Source organism: Lissotriton helveticus, chromosome 2_1 (genome assembly GCF_964261635.1).
Source record: "Lissotriton helveticus chromosome 2_1, aLisHel1.1, whole genome shotgun sequence".
Taxonomy (NCBI): domain Eukaryota; kingdom Metazoa; phylum Chordata; class Amphibia; order Caudata; family Salamandridae; genus Lissotriton; species Lissotriton helveticus.
The window spans coordinates 183,422,976-183,439,468 of NC_136059.1; positions in this window are offsets into that span (position 1 = coordinate 183,422,976).

Below are 16,493 nucleotides of genomic sequence, written 5' to 3' on the forward strand. Positions count from 1 at the left end.
AGTCTCACCATCTCACCCTGGCCTTTGAAAATATTCAGCCATATGTTCTGTTAGTCACTGGCGACTACGAGAGATTTCTGCTAACACATCTCAGATGGAATAAAATATTTGAGCGCTAAGCTTCCCGAACAAAATGATTGGTCCAGAACATTATGAAAATTCCCGTGTGACGATGTTTCTGCACAATCGTCCATACATATCCTGTTTTTCTGTAAAAGTTACTGTATTCCCAGAAAAAGATGGATCATGCAAGTGCTAAAACGGCTGGGATTGAGACAATGCCATCCTACATTTCTGGCATTACTACATCTGAACAATGAATTTACCATCGCCTCTATTACTGCCATTTTAAAAAATGTTTTTTAATCACGGAAATCAATTGTTATGTGACAAATATTTGTTTTAAAAAATGCTCAGGGATTTTTTTAATGTATATTTTATGAACTGTGCTTTTATGGTTTACTCTGTATACTAACCGAATAAAGTTATTTGAATTGAATTGAGCAGAAAGAGGCAAAACAAAGGTCAGAAACGAGGAGAAGAGGCCAAATAAGGGTCAGAAACAAGCAGAAAGAGGCAAAATCAAGGTCAGCAAAGAACAGAAAGAGGCAAAATAGAGATCAGACACAAGCAGACAGATGCAAAATAGAGGTCAGAAAAGAGCAGAAAGAGGAAAAATAAGGGCTAGCAACAAACAGAAAAGGCAAAATAAAGATCAGCAGCAAACAGAAAGAGGTGAACTGGAGATCAGAAGCTAGAAGAAAGAGGCAAAATGGTGGTTAGCAACAAGCAGTAAGAGGCAAAGGGAAGTCCTGCTAGAAGTATAAAGAGGCAAAATACAGGTCAGAAACTAGCAGAAAGAGACACAATGAAGGTAAAAAACAAGCAGAAGAGGCCAAATAAGGGCCAGAAACAAGCAGAAAGAAGCTAAATAAAGGTCAGCAACAATCAGAAAGTGGCAAAATAAAGGTCAGAAGTGAGCAGAAAAAAGGCAGAAAATGGGCAGAACCCACTCAGGCATTTATGCACCCATTCACAGAACCACTTAGACACTCTCGTACCCACTCACAGACTCAGTCAGACACCCATGCATCCACTTACAGAATTACCCATACTCTCCCTCACCCACTCACAGACCTACTCAGACACTCACACCCCAACTCACCGACAAATTCAGAGTCTCACACATTCACTTACAGACCCACTCAGATTCATGCGCCCACTCACAGACTCACTCAAACACTCATGTAGTCACTCACAGACTGATTGACACATTCATGGAGGCACTCACAAACCCACTCAGATACTCTCGAACCCACTCACAGACATAGTCAGACACTCACACACCCACTCAGAGACTCAAGCACCCACTCACAGACCCACTCACACACTGACTCAAATACCCAATGAGACACTCATGCACCCAATCACAGACCCATTTAGACACTCACTCACTTACTGACTAACACACACATGGAAGCATTCGCAAACCCACCCAGACATTCTCACACCGACTCACAGACCCACTCAGGCATTTACTCAGTCACTCATGCACCTACACAGACACTCACACACCCACTCACAGACCTACTCAGACACGTATGCACCTTCTCAGAAATCCAGTGAGATACTTATGCAGACACTCCCAGGCCCACTTAGAAACTCACCCACCGACTCACACAATTTGAGATACTCACACACTCACTCAGACACCCACTGAGACGCTCATGCACTCAGTCAGACACTATAAATATCTACAGGTTACAGTTAGGAAATAAAATTGAAATGCATTGAAAAACTCAAAGGTTAACGGGATGCTATTGTTAGGAAATAGAATAATAAAAAAGTTAAATTACTATTCTTTCTGTACTAGTAATTAGTCATACTATTTCTAACATATCTCTTCTGAAAATTTGGAAATGAGACAAAATGTCCTGTAGTTCAAGGCCTACCTCTCCTGTAGGATAACCTTGGAGTTACCCCAAGGTTATACTACAGGAGAGGTAGGCCTTGCAGTGGAAAAACTGAAATTAAGAGTTTTTCACTACCAGGGCATCTAAAAATTAAATAAATCTCTGATTTTTATGTATCGCTGTTGCTCCGAAACTGTGTTTCTTTTTCTCCATATACATTAAAATATTTGAACACAAAAAATGTACATGCCCAACTTTTTCATTACAATGCACTCCGCCCAATGGGCTGCTTAGGGCCTACCCTAGGGCTGACTTCTATGTATTAAAAAGGAAGGTTTGGGCCTGTCAAAAGGGTCATTTTGCCAGGTCGAAATGGCAGTTTAGTACTGCACACCCAGGTTGCAATGGTGGGCCTAAGACAAGTTTAAAGTGCATTTTAAGTGTGTGGCACAATCAGTGCTGCAGGCCCTCTAGTAGCATTTAATATACAGGCCCTGGGCATAAGTAGTGCCACATTACTATGAACTTATAAGTAAATTAAACAATCCAACTGGGTATAAGCCGATTGCTGCTGCGCGTATTTCACCGCGCCGTGAATTTTGCTGCGGTGCGAGGGGGGAATGGGGTTGGGCGTGGTGCTCATGACTTATGACAGCTCCCGACTGTCATAAATCACAGTGGGTGTGTGCTCATGATGGCCGGGAACCTTCAGAACTCCGCCCACTGATTAATTCTCCCGCACAGCACAGGCGGGGAATTAACTGCACGTGGGCGGAGCGGCAACGTTGTGACGGCTCGCAGGCCGTCATGAGCACACGTCTACTGTGACTCATGACGGCCGGGAGCCGAAGGTGTTAAGGAGAGAGCACAAGAAATTTAGCACTGGTTAGCAGTGATAAAGTGCACAAAGTCCTAAAAGCCAACAAAAACAGATTCAGAAAATAAGAGGGTGAAGTTAAAAGGTTTGGGGATGACCCTGCAGAAAGGGCAAAGTCCAACAAGATGTCATTGTTGATGTCATAGAAATGTCATGAGTGATGTAATATTTGAGGCAATAAGCAGTACACGGTGGGGTGGGGCCGTAAGCTCTGCTAACTATAACTGGTGAATTTTTTAGTTCAAAACATTAATGTTGTCACAGACATATTCAACTGCAACGTCACTTTAACCTAATTTCTTAAGGTTTAATAAACAAAAACAGATCTTTTCATCACACCTAGCTATGATGTTACTTTAACCTTTGATTTGTCAGTGAATTTTGAAAGTATTTTTAACGTAAGGTAATATTTTAGTACCATACGTAAAGCCAACCGCCCGCCGGGCACAGCCTTCAGCCATGCACGGCAGGGGGTGGCAGCCAGGTCCTGCGGTGAAACCTCATTGGCAGCCGACCCCCAGCCTTCGGCTATACACAGTGGGGATGTTGACCACAGGGTTGACCTACTGCAAGGCCCTGAGGCTAGACCCCCAGCAGAGACCCAACCTTACACTGCACAACGCCTTTGGCTGTGTCATGCGAGTGTTGGCCAACTCCACGCTGTTCGTCCTCCCTCCCTTTTATGTAATGTTACAGACCCAGGGATAAGGCCCATGCTTCCCTTTTAAGGCTTGGGGATGGGCCTTTTTTTCCATTTCAGCCCAGAGGGATGGGGTTGCCGGGGTCTAAGTAGGCTCAGTAGGAGGAGCTGCACAGCCCCCCTCCCTTTAAAAAAAAGAATACGTCCCGGAAATGGGGACCCCTGGTCCTTCTAAGGCTCGGGAAGGGGCCTAATGAGCTCCCCTTCCCGTTTTTTACATTTGAGCTCAGAGGGATGGGGTCCACAAGGCCTAAGTAGGCTCAGTAAGCGGGGCCGCGCAACCCCCCACCCTTTAAAAAAAAAAATCAGACTCGGGAATTGGGTCCCCAGGGCCTTCACAGGCTTAGGAAGGGATGCCACTTGGCCCTCTCCCCTTTTTTACAAAGTCGGTCCCGGGGAATGGGGTCCCCAGGGCCGCCATCGGTTCAGAGAACGGGGGGCGCACAAGAAGCACAGTCTGTCAACCAAGATCTAGCTTCCGTCTAAATTTGGTGTCATTCTTTTCAGCAGTTTTTGTAGTCATGCTTCCTAAATAAATGTTTGGAAAATGCATGGAGATTATGTATTTTGGGTTCCCCCTTTTTTTCTCAGGTGGACAGATAACCTCAAAAATTACTTGCACAAACTAGGCCTAAAAGAGCACTTTTTGGGAAAGTTTCAAGAAGATTCGCCAAATGGCACCAAAGTTATTGGCAAAACAAAAAAGGCATTTCCTATTGCTTTCTTATTACATACATATAACATTCTTTTAAACAGACATTTCACTATGTATTAGTTATCTGGTCTATTATCTACATAATAAATGATACTGCAAAGATGAAATGATTATATCAGTCAAAACCTCAAGACACACGGCTCTATAACTGATATACTGGAACTAACTGCAAAATGAATACAATTACTTCGAATTTGCCATATTTTCTAATGAGTCTCTACTAATGCAATTATCCTTTATGCTTCATAACTCATCTTAGCATTAGAAACGCATACAGCCTATGTTTTCTCATCTGTACAGTAGCAAAGCTTCAAATTCACTGGGACTGTAATCATTTATAATATAGTTTCCCTAGACTCTGGTGTTCTAGCATAAATGAATGCTAATATGGAAATTGCTTCTTAAAATCAATTGGCTGTAAATTTAGCTGTGCCTCAATAAATCACATTGCATGCAGTTTTATCAGCCTCAATGGCTATCTGAGACTGGCCAAATCAGCTTCGACTGCCAGACTTAGCATTGTATAATGCTGTCCTACAGTAGTTCAGAGGAATCTGTATGCCGCCAGTGCTTAATTTGAGCCTGTGGTTTCGGGTGTTCGACACCGACACTTAATTGTCAACACTGGCATTCATGACAATCTGCTGCATGGCGGTGCTTTTTGTCTCATTTAGAGACAAGCATAACAGCAGTTGTTTATGAATTAAATGCACTTTAAAAAATATTAATACCTGCAGCCAAAGCTATTCTGGTAGCTTTGGGGATCTGGAATAGTCAGAATTGTCACACTTGTAGGTGTGTGCTGGTTAGTAGTTGTAAAGTTGTATTGTCCTTGTTATTGGCAGCGCTGACAGCAGCAATGGGTGGTGCAAGCGGAGGTAGCTTCCTGAAGAGGGCCCTAGCACTTCTATTTTTTTAAATTAAGCACTGTATGATGCCAATAATTGTTTCTTGCTTAGCACTTGATAGACTTATTACTGCCATAGTCATTGCAAAAACAGCAATGAAAGTCATATAAGACAGATATACAGGTTCATGTGTAGAGAGGATATGATATGAATCCTTGGAAAGAAAGTTAGTAATTTCACGGAGAGATATCCACACCTTCCGAAGAAAAACACATAGGAGTTTATTAGGAATAAAAAAAAAAAGAAAAACCAAGGAGTTACTGACATATTTTAAACTGCTAATGCACTCTTTCCAGTCTGGGTGGTGGGCATCCCCTGGGGCTGAACACCGATGAAAACATTATGGCCTGAACAATGCGGAAGCTGAGTAGCTATTCTTTCTGGTTCCGATTCATAAAACTTTCTATGCAGAAAAGTTGTGCTTCAGTCCGCAAAGAATCCAATATAAAATCAAAAGTGGGAGATTTTGATACGTCTTTTCACAAGAAACTCAAAAAGAGAATATACAACCACGGAAAAGATGCAAATGGCGCATCTGTAGTTGGAGTCATTTGCATAGGGTCGATGGACACATGGGGGAGATTTGGGAAGGGGGTGGACACCCACAAAGTCACAACTTTGTAGGAATTCACCAACATTCACAATGGTTTATCATTCATAATTCGTTTACCTACTCTTAGTGCCTTAAAGTTTATACAAATACAATGTGAAGCACAATCTAAAACTCCATTTGGCCTACTCATTACGGAGCATTAACGCATTAATGACCAAGTGAAGAAGCGATCACGTAGTACTACTTCGCACACTCATATATCAGTCAGAGAGTTGGTCCCAAATCATCTACAATTGGAATGTCCAGGGAGTATTAATATAAAATTACGGGGCATATTTATGTAGGAGTCGCATTGCCCTTGTGCCACACAACAGGGCGCAAGAGTGATTTATCAAGCCACGCAAGGCCACCTTGTGTGACCCTGAGTGACATGATAAATCTTGAGTGGCATGATAAATCCAGAGTAACTCAATGTAGCGCAAATCTCTGCTTTTCAGTACTATGCCCCAGGGAGGCATTCCATGGATGGAATGTGGGTGTTCGGACGCATCCACCTATGGATTTTGGCACACTCCCATATTTACCATCAGGGGGAAACTTGGGAATGCATCAGAATGGTACACCTCCCCAGGCGAGATGCAACAAGGAGAAATGTCTTAATTTCTCCTTGTTACTGCCTCTTTCTATGTGTGCTGTATTCTGCGGCACACATAGAAAGAGGAAAATTGTTCACAGGATCGTTTTTGTGCAGGAAGGTGCCCCTTCCAGCACAAAAAAACTGCTTACAATGCAGGCGCCATTAAACCATGATGCAAGGATGCCTGCATTGGCACTAGGCAGTACATTATATGCCAGCACTGGGAAATTAAAAGGAATTCACCGTATATTGGTAAGCACACTGCATTCCTGGCCTTTACCTAGAACACAGTGCAGCAAGGTAATTTCCTGCATGATTTCATAAGGATGCCCCTTACTACACATGGAATGAACTGTGCCCTCCTTGCACTTTTACTAGCAGGGAGTTGACATTACAGGGGTGTTAGAACCTGGGGTAGCCTGGCCTAGGGCAAGACATACATTTCAGAGGCACAGTGTTAAGGTTGCAGACCACCCAAAAGTAAATTCACGCAATAGCACACAAAAACAACACTACACCAAAGTATAGGAAAATAAGTACTGCTTTATAAAAATAATATTCTCTTTGTTTTCAAGTTATACAGCTTAAGGCATATCAGATGACTTTAGAATCAGCAATAATACTTTTTGAACTGCTAAGCAAATTGTTATTTAAATTATAAGTTTCATCACATTTGTCAGGAAATAAATAAAGGCACTTTCAAGTATCAAATTACCACACTAAACAGTATTAGCAGTACATCTGTTATTAATTCAGTAATAACACTCTCAGATTTGGTAAGTGGAATCAATAATCAATATCAATAGTACATTTCATTACATCAGACTCAATTTTACTGACTTTGACTTTTCTTCAATGCTTAAACCTATACTCCCCTTATCTGCACCCTATTCACTAAGTGAGTGCATACCCAATGAGAGGTGAGAGAAATATTTAAGCTCTATATCAACCCCAACAACTCTTATGAGGGTCTTATATGCTTCCCTAAGCGGCAGGTACCTTCAGCATTCCCTTTTCAGAGTGGTTCATTCAGCTCCTCCCCACTTTAGGCATCTCATGTGAGGAGAAAACAACAATAATCCAAGTCTAAGGGATTTGTGTACCGGCTCTAGCGCCACCTTCCCACTCTCCTTACTGTCTCAGTGGCAGTTCCACCACAGTCCTCCGTCTTTTGATCGACAGCCGGCCTCCCAGGATTCTGGAATAAACAACACAGAGGAGTACCACCAATGAGAATTCACCAGTTGCTGTAGGGGTGAATGGTTTTCGTAAGGTGGAGAAAAACTCTTTTTATTAGAAACCCCTCACTCATCACCTAGTGATGACATGCTTCATCATCGGGGTCCACCCTAATGACCTAGCGCCATCAGGGTGTGCTTCGACACCTGATTACAGTGGAGCAGGTTTTTGAGTGGTGGTGCGTGAAAAAATGAAAGGTAAGTGTGTTAAAAATTGTCCTGGTTTGAACTTAAAAAATAAAGATTTTTTATTGGTAAGCAACTGGACAATGTTAAAATCGTGGCGAGATAAAATAAGGGCAGTGATGAGCCCGTGTATCTCTAGGGTTTATGTGTTGGGTCTACATGTTTCAACCTTAGCGGTTATGGTCAACCAGGTTTTCGTCAGGACCTCAAAACCAAGTTGGTGGATGGTCTGCGTCCCCTAAAAGACGCACCCAATCCTACCACATGGGACCACTGGATGGCAAAAATTTGCCCGTGGTTTAAGCTCGCTCCACACTGGGTGAGCTGTAGAAAAATTGTTTAAAACACTCTCAGTGGAGTGTTCAAGGACTTCATGGGGCAGGGGAGGTTATAAGGAGTGGTGAACCGGTAGGTCACCCCACACTCCTTCCACATGGTCCGCATGTAAGCTGACAGGAAGTTGGTCCCCCTGTCAGACACAACCTCCTTCGGAAATCCTACCCTAGTAAAGATTCCCATCAGGGCCCTAGCTACCACAGGTGCAGTAACAGTCCTCAGAGGGATGGCCTCTGGGTACCGTGTGGCATGATCCACCAGAACCAGGATGAACCTGTGACCAGCTGTTGTTGGTGGATCCAATGGCCCTACAATGTCGATGCCCACCCTTTCAAAGGGGGTGCTAACGACAGGTAGTGGTTCCAGGGGAGCCTTTAGCTTCACCCCTGTCTTCCCACTGGCCTGGCAGGATACACATGTCCTACAGTATGTGTTGGACGCCGCTTTCATCTGAGGCCAGTAAAAGTGGAGAACAAGCCGTGCAAAGGTCTTGTCCTGGCCTAAGTGTCCTGCCAGTGGTATCGCATGAGCCAATTCCAGCAGAAAGGCTCGATATTGCTGCGGGACCACCAAGGCCCTTGATGAGCCAGGTAAGGGTACCTTGGGTTCACTGTAGAGGAGTCCATCCTCCCAGTAAAGATGGTAGTGTCCCGTAACATCACCTGCTGCCTGGGCTTCAGCCTGACGCCTCAGTCCCTCAAGGGTAGGGCACTCCCTCTGCCCCCTACAGAATTCCTCCCTGGTAGGACCTCCCTCCACATGCCATTCAGCAGGGATGGGTAAATCCTCCAGAGAGTCTACTCCCCCCTCCATGGACTCCTGGCCTACCACCGCAGGCGGCCGATCCGTCCCATGGGGCGTGGAAGCCGAAGCAGGCTGTCCCTGTCTCCGTTTCTGTCCCTTTTTGGCAGCGGGTTGGGCCATTGTTCCAGGCTCCAACCCAGGCGAACTCCCTCTTCGGGCAGTCGCAGACCGTGTGCTTACACAGGCCCAGTCAGGTGTACCCAGCATCGCAGAATGCGTCCGGTATTCCACCTCTCTCCAAGTGTTGTGCTCCATGTCATTCCCCAACAGACAATCAACTGGCACGGCAGGGCTTACGGCAACTCGAAGTGAACCTGCAACCCCTTCCCACTCAAAGGGAACCTCAGCCACTGGATAGTGGCCCATTCTGCCGTCAGCCATCGCGGCGGGGTGGAGTACATTAGGAACAACCTGCTCTGGAGACACCAGTTGACTTCTCACCATAGTCATACTGGCTCCTGTCTCTCTCAGAGCCTCCCCTCTTTGGCCATTGATGGTAACCCATTGCCCATACTTTGTAGTATTTGGGGGCACCTGGATCTTTGGTACCATCTCCCGCTCTCCCAGGGACACTAAGGTGATACCCGCCCACTCACCCCCCTTATCTAAGGGCAACTCCTCCCCGAGCGCTACACTAGCTACTCCCGGTGACTTTCCTCCGGTGGGAGGGGGTGGTCTCTTTGGGCATCTGACATCTCCCTTATAATGTCCAACACCACCGCATTCAAAACAGTGGAGAACCCTTGGCTGCTGGCTTTGGCCAGGATTAGGGTTTCTGGGCGGGTTTGCCCTAGGGGTGAAACCTGCTCCCTTACCTTGGAAATTACTTTGGGGACCTTTGGAGAACTCCTTCTTTTTATCTCCTCCCTCCTTCTTCTGGGGGGCGCCCTGTCCGGCTTTTTGAGAATCCCCTCCAGTCCCCTTTGAGGACACCCGGGTACTTGCCCAAGTGTCCGCCTCCTCTGCAAGCTTCCGGGGATCGGTCAGCTTGCTGTCCACCAGGTGTTGGCGCAACTCGGGAAAACATTTCTCGAGGAGGTGTTCTTTCAAAAATAGATTGTACAGCCCCTCATAGTCTTTTACCTCGCTGCCCTTGACCCAACCCTCCAAAGCTTTCTTGGCGTAGTCTAAAAAGTCTACCCAATTCTGGGTACTCATTTTGTGACTTCCCCTGAATTTCTGTCTGTACCTTTCAGGGGTAAGTCCAAACTTTTTCACCAGTGCCACCTTCATTGCAGGGTAGTGGGTTTGCTCATCCTGCTCCAGAGCCAACAAGGTGTCTCTGCCAGCAGGTGGCATGTATTTATACAGCCCACCTCCCCAGTGAGTTTCTAAGATCCCATGAGCCCTTAAAGAAACTTCGTAGGCGGCCAACCATTTGGCAATGTCATCACCTGGGGTGTAGCTAGCGATGACATCTTTGGGTAAATAGGGTCTAGATTCCCTGGTGTTCACTTTATTTTCGCTGCCACCATTATCAGGATTGGGAGATCTTCTTAGTATGGCTTGTAGGTCCATCTCCTTAATGGTTCGCTCATGAGCTAATCTCCTTTCCTCCCTTTCCATATCCATCCTAGCTAATTCCAACTTCATTCTCCTCTCCTCCCTCCTATCTTCTAGCTCGGCTTCAGTTAAACCCCTGTCTGAGACGCTGCTGCTTGCCCTTGAAGGTATCCTGGGACCTGTCAGCAGATTCCCACCTCCCACTTGGTTTAACAATGCAGCCTCAGTGACAGTGTCCCCGTCACCCTCTTCAGTTTCTGGTTCCTCCCTTAAATGAGCTTCCACCCATGCCCTTATGCTTGTCAGCAACTCTCCTTTCTTGGCACCTTTATTAAAAAATACCCCTTGATGCTGACACCAATCTCTGAGTTGGGCCACAGTATTGGCTTCCAGCTCTTTAAAATTCAACTCCATCTTTGCCATGGAATAAAATCACTCACAGGAGAAAACCAAGAAGTGACCTGGGGTTAACCTCCACCCACCACCAGAAATAAATTTAGAAAAAACAAAATTCAAATTAGGAGGGCCGCAAGGAGAAAACTCCTGGTGTAGGTTAGTGTATTGCGTTAAATTACTAGTGAGTAGCTGCAACCAAGTCAGAATCCCACCGCTAGGTACCAAATGTTAGAACCTGGGGTAGCCTGGCATAGGGCAAGACATACATTTCAGAGGCACAGTGTTAAGGTTGCAGACCACCCAAAAGTAAATTCACGCAATAGCACACAAAAACAACACTACACCAAAGTATAGGAAAATAAGTACTGCTTTATAAAAATAATATTCTCTTTGTTTTCAAGTTATACAGCTTAAGGCATATCAGATGACTTTAGAATCAGCAATAATACTTTTTGAACTGCTAAGCAAATTGTTATTTAAATTACAAGTTTCATCACATTTGTCAGGAAATAAATAAAGGCACTTTCAAGTATCAAATTACCACACTAAACAGTATTAGCAGTACATCTGTTATTAATTCAGTAATAACACTCTCAGATTTGGTAAGTGGAATCAATAATCAATATCAATAGTACATTTCATTACATCAGACTCAATTTTACTGACTTTGACTTTTCTTCAATGCTTAAACCTATACTCCCCTTATCTGCACCCTATTCACTAAGTGAGTGCATACCCAATGAGAGGTGAGAGAAATATTTAAGCTCTATATCAACCCCAACAACTCTTATGAGGGTCTTATATGCTTCCCTAAGCGGCAGGTACCTTCAGCATTCCCTTTTCAGAGTGGTTCATTCAGCTCCTCCCCACTTCAGGCATCTCATGTGAGGAGAAAACAACAATAATCCAAGTCTAAGGGATTTGTGTACCGGCTCTAGCGCCACCTTCCCACTCTCCTTACTGTCTCAGTGGCAGTTCCACCACAGTCCTCCGTCTTTTGATCGACAGCCGGCCTCCCAGGATTCTGCCCAGCTTCCCTGACCAGCTTCTCAGCCTGGGCTGGCGCAGGGGAAGTTTATGCCACGAGCGCGGGAGTCTGCCTTGACTTCTCCCCTTCTCTACTGCTCAGCGCGGCTCCTCCGTGTTGCGCTTCAGCAGGGAAAGGGAAGAGGAGGGGGGTTACTGACGCGGGGAAGCGCCAAAGCCTACTCCCACGCCGATCGTCTTTCAGGCGGTCTGGGCGTCACACACCCTCCGCTTCCTCCGCGCAGATGCAGGGGAGTAGTGTTGCCGGCTGGGGAGGCGGGTCTGTGCGCCTGACGCAGGAAGCGTCTTCCGCCGGGGCCTGCTCACTTCTTGATTTCCCTCACAAGTTGGGGCATGCGCGGACCGGACGCCGGAAGCGTCTCCTGCCGGGGCCTGCTCACTTCACACTTCGCCTCACTTGATGCAGAATCAGACAGCGCGGGCGCGAGGGACTAGTATTCCCGCTTGGCGCCGCGCTGTTTTCGCTTCCTTGCCCACAGTCTTTCCCCTCACCTGGCTCCAGGGAAAACGCTGAATAGAGCGGAACACTCACTCGTCAGGGCCACAAAGGCTCAGCAGCCACTCGCCTTTCCCTCAAAGCCTCGGGGGAAACACCGGGCTCAACACTGGGCTAAAGCTGTCTTCTCTACAACTCTGGTAAGTGAAGCACTGCCAGTGGGAAATTAAAGCAGTCTTTCAGCAAAAGCGTCCCGACAGTGATCAATGGGGCTCAGGTGCAGATGGGGGCTTTCACCTCATGTAGCTCGATCCCTTCAGCAGAAGAAGGTGGTTGGGAGGGATTGGTCAGGGGTAGAAGGGGGAACGTCTCCCTGTAGTGGCTGTCTGTCACAGGGACAAACTAACTGCTCCCAGTGCGTCCTCCTCCTTTCACCACTGCCTCACTCCTCCACTCTCTGGTCAACACAAAATGGCCTCCTGACCCCTGCCCTTTTATAGACAATCCACCCAGGGTCTAGTAGGGTCCAGAACGTTCTGGAAAGCCTATTGTTATCCTATGGGGCAGTCTAGAATGTGGCAGTTGAAAACAGTTAGAGCCCTCCATTTTGTGAATTACTGCCATAACCTGACAGAACAGGCCTCTGGGCCTGAGGGAAAAAAACCATGAGGGGAAAAAGAACACCTATCCCCATGGCCAAACACCTATAAAAAGTAGCAGACACAAAAATACTAAGGGAATGAGGAGCAAAAAGGGGACAAAATAAAGAATAATGAGGAGGGACTGCGCAAAAAATCCAGACAGGTCTAACAAGGGGCAATTCACAATCAAATTTCTGAAGTACAGATAGTAATGACTGGTATATGATGGCAGTACTTATAAATGATGATGATGATTAGACTTTGTTTGTATTAAACCTACTAACTTTTGCAATTTGCAACACATTAGTGCATTTAGGAAAAAAACGCATGTTGGTAATTTGGAACAGAATCATATGCGAGAACAATATGAGTTTACTTACTGAACCCAACACGGCTTCAAACAAGGGTGCATACTAGCCACAGCTCTCTTTAATTTGTGCATGTGTGACCTGGTACCAGCACTGGGCTCTTTTGCCAGTAATGTGCCAAAACTGGTGAATCAATCCATAACTAAGCTCCTATATGAAGACCATGTTGTATTTTTAAGTCAAACGGCGATGGGGCTACAAAGATTGATTAATGCCCTCTGTAAACACAGCAGTTTAAATGCAATGACAATACACCTAGAAAAAACAAGTATCATAAGATTTGGCTGGAAATATATATATATGTGCCTGTTTTTTGAATAACCACCGTTTGGCCAAGTCAGCCAAGTATAAATGCCTTGGGTGCTGGCTGGAACACAACTGAGGCCACCTAAGACATCTCAATTCACTTAAGCCAAAAACTGCATCTTTGCATTTTGCTTTCCAAACATTGCTTAAAAACACAAAACTGCCCACCTTGGAACCCATGTTGAAGATAATTAATGTCAACCAAATTTCCATGTTGGCATATGGTACAGAGGCATTTCCAGAAAGATTTGGCGCTTTCTTGAACAAAACACAATGCACTGTCTCTAGGTCCTTGTTTAAGCTGCCTCACAATACTTCACCAGCTCAGATCAGGATGGAATTCAAACTTAATGACCAACATCTCGTTCAGAGAGCTAGCCTCCTGAAGTATATGCATTCTACACGAGCAGCCACAGCAGGATCCTCAAGAATTAAAGCTGGTTAGAAGTATTGTCTTCAGGCAGTCCACAGGACCATAACCACTGGCCAAATGCCCTCACCGAAGACCTGGAACTGAAAGACGCAGCCACTCTGAGGAGTCTACATTTCCCTCACCAGTGTTTTAAAACCGTTCTAAGCAAATAGGTTCACATAGCCTCCTTCATGATGGATCACCAGAATTTCATGGGGAGAAGGCATGCTTATCTTCTTATTGACATCTATCCACAAAGAGGGATACACAAGTACATCAATGAACCATTTTCTGCCTATAACAAAACCTGATTCTGCCAGTTACGCATGGGTTGTTTTTCCTCATTGGATCTGCTGCCACCCTGGGCAACTCAGCCATCTACCAACAAGAGCGGCTTATGCGGCATGACCCAGGAGACGGTGTCACGCCTTCTCTGCATCTGTCCTTACCGAATAAATGAACAAAGAAGGTTTCTTCAACCGCCCCTGATTAATCAGGGGATACGGTCGATCCAGATTGACATTGAATTTATCCTGAATGAAGCCCATCCCAAGTAATAGCCAAGCTCATAAAATATTCAAACAGAGTGAACAAACCATTATGGAACTTACCCACATCAATCACTCTCCCAGGCACCGAGTCCTCCTAGTGCGCAACAAAGGACCGCCCATGAACACAGAGGTCAGGTTGCTGGTGCAAGTCTGTCATCTTCATCCTGACTTCATCTGAAATTATCATTGGACGATTATTTTTCCGAGAACCTGGTCCTATACTCGGTGGGGCGGGGAAAGGGGGGGTTGTTGAAGGACAGGCCGACGCAGGAGGAAGATGAAAAGTACTTTATTTAAGAATATACAAAGGCTCACAGGAAGCCAACAGGAATGTACAGCACTCAGGATAAGGGAACGGCGAATGCCAACGGTGAGTGTGACGTCACATAAATACCTTCTAACAACGTTCTTTTAAAAAAAAAATGTTATTAACAGCACGACAAATGGAAAAAGATAAACAAAAATAAGGCACAACATACCAAGAAAGAGTCATCTTAACCATAGTGTAGCAGAATGGGTATGTTAACAATTATTTCAAAAGTCATATTACATTCAGTAGGAACAAGCCAAAAAGAAAATTACAGAATAAACCATGTTAACACATTACATTAGCAATTTAAAGTAATTAAACAATAATGTCACGCTCTAAATAAAATTGCCCCAGATTTTATCAAATTTGCATAAAGACCGAGCACCTTTGAGCCTGGCCAGAGCCGCCTCCATACTATAAATTTCATTGACCAGAGACCACCATTCCATTATATGTGGAGGCTGAGGGGAGATCCAAGCACGAGCGATAGTTAACTTGGCACAAGATAGTAAGATAGTAATTAAGGCCTGTTGAGGAAGGAGAACATCATGTATGTCTAATAAAACAGATGGAGCCGAGAGAAGGGGTGGTCTGACCAGTTTCATTTTCAAGACTTGATCCAAAGCAAGCCAGAACTCCTTTAGCACCGAGCAAGAAAACAACATATGCTCTATATTAACACCTACAAGATCACATTTAGGGCACTTGGTGCGGTGACTAAATAAGATATTTGCCGACCATTTAAGAATCACTTCAGGGGTGTAGTATAACATACAGGTGGTTTTAAACTGTTGCAGCCTTAGGCTAGATGATTGCACCAAATTATTAAGATTCGAGAGAGAATAGGCAATCCGATTAGGATTAATCGAAAGTCTCAATATAGAGCTCCATTTCTCAGCTAATTTGGAGCAATCACTAGTCTTACATGAAATAAAACAGCTATACCCTTCACTAATTAAAGATTTTGTTTTGGATGAATACAAATGATTCCATATATCCGAGTCAGCGACCTCAGAAATTTATATCTTACGTATCAAAAATCATACATTTGGATATACTTGAACCTCATTTCCTCCAGCCTTCATCCCAGGCTCTCCACACCACTGGAGTCAAGCTATCCAGGCTGAATGAAGGCTGAGAGCCAGAAACCGGTCCTTGGATGCTTGATTCCGGTCTGGGAAAGACATGGCTTGGTAGTTCGGACTGGACTGTTCCCATGAGGCACAGGGACAGAGCTGATTTGCATATAGCCAGTGTCTAACCCAGGGTGGTGTGGAGTGCAAAAAAACGATGGATTTAGGCCCAGATCCTTGTACTGGGGTGAATGTATGACATTGTTCTACATTCTGTCCATCAACTGTGTTTTTTGCAGTTGATTTTACTAAAGCATCATAGTTTATTGTAATTATATCACTAATTTTGGATGAGATTTTAACCCCTGAGTAGTTGGCGGACTTACAAATTCCAGAAACCGTGGCCGGTAATATATAATTAGCCACTATTTGTGTTTTACTTATATTAAGCTTGTATCCGGAAATGATGCAAAATGTATTAGCCTCAGCAGTTATACCCGCCAGCGCCTCTATGACATTAGTAGAGTATATAGCGATATCATCCGCATATTCGGTGATTTTCAACATATGCGGGCCAGACCTA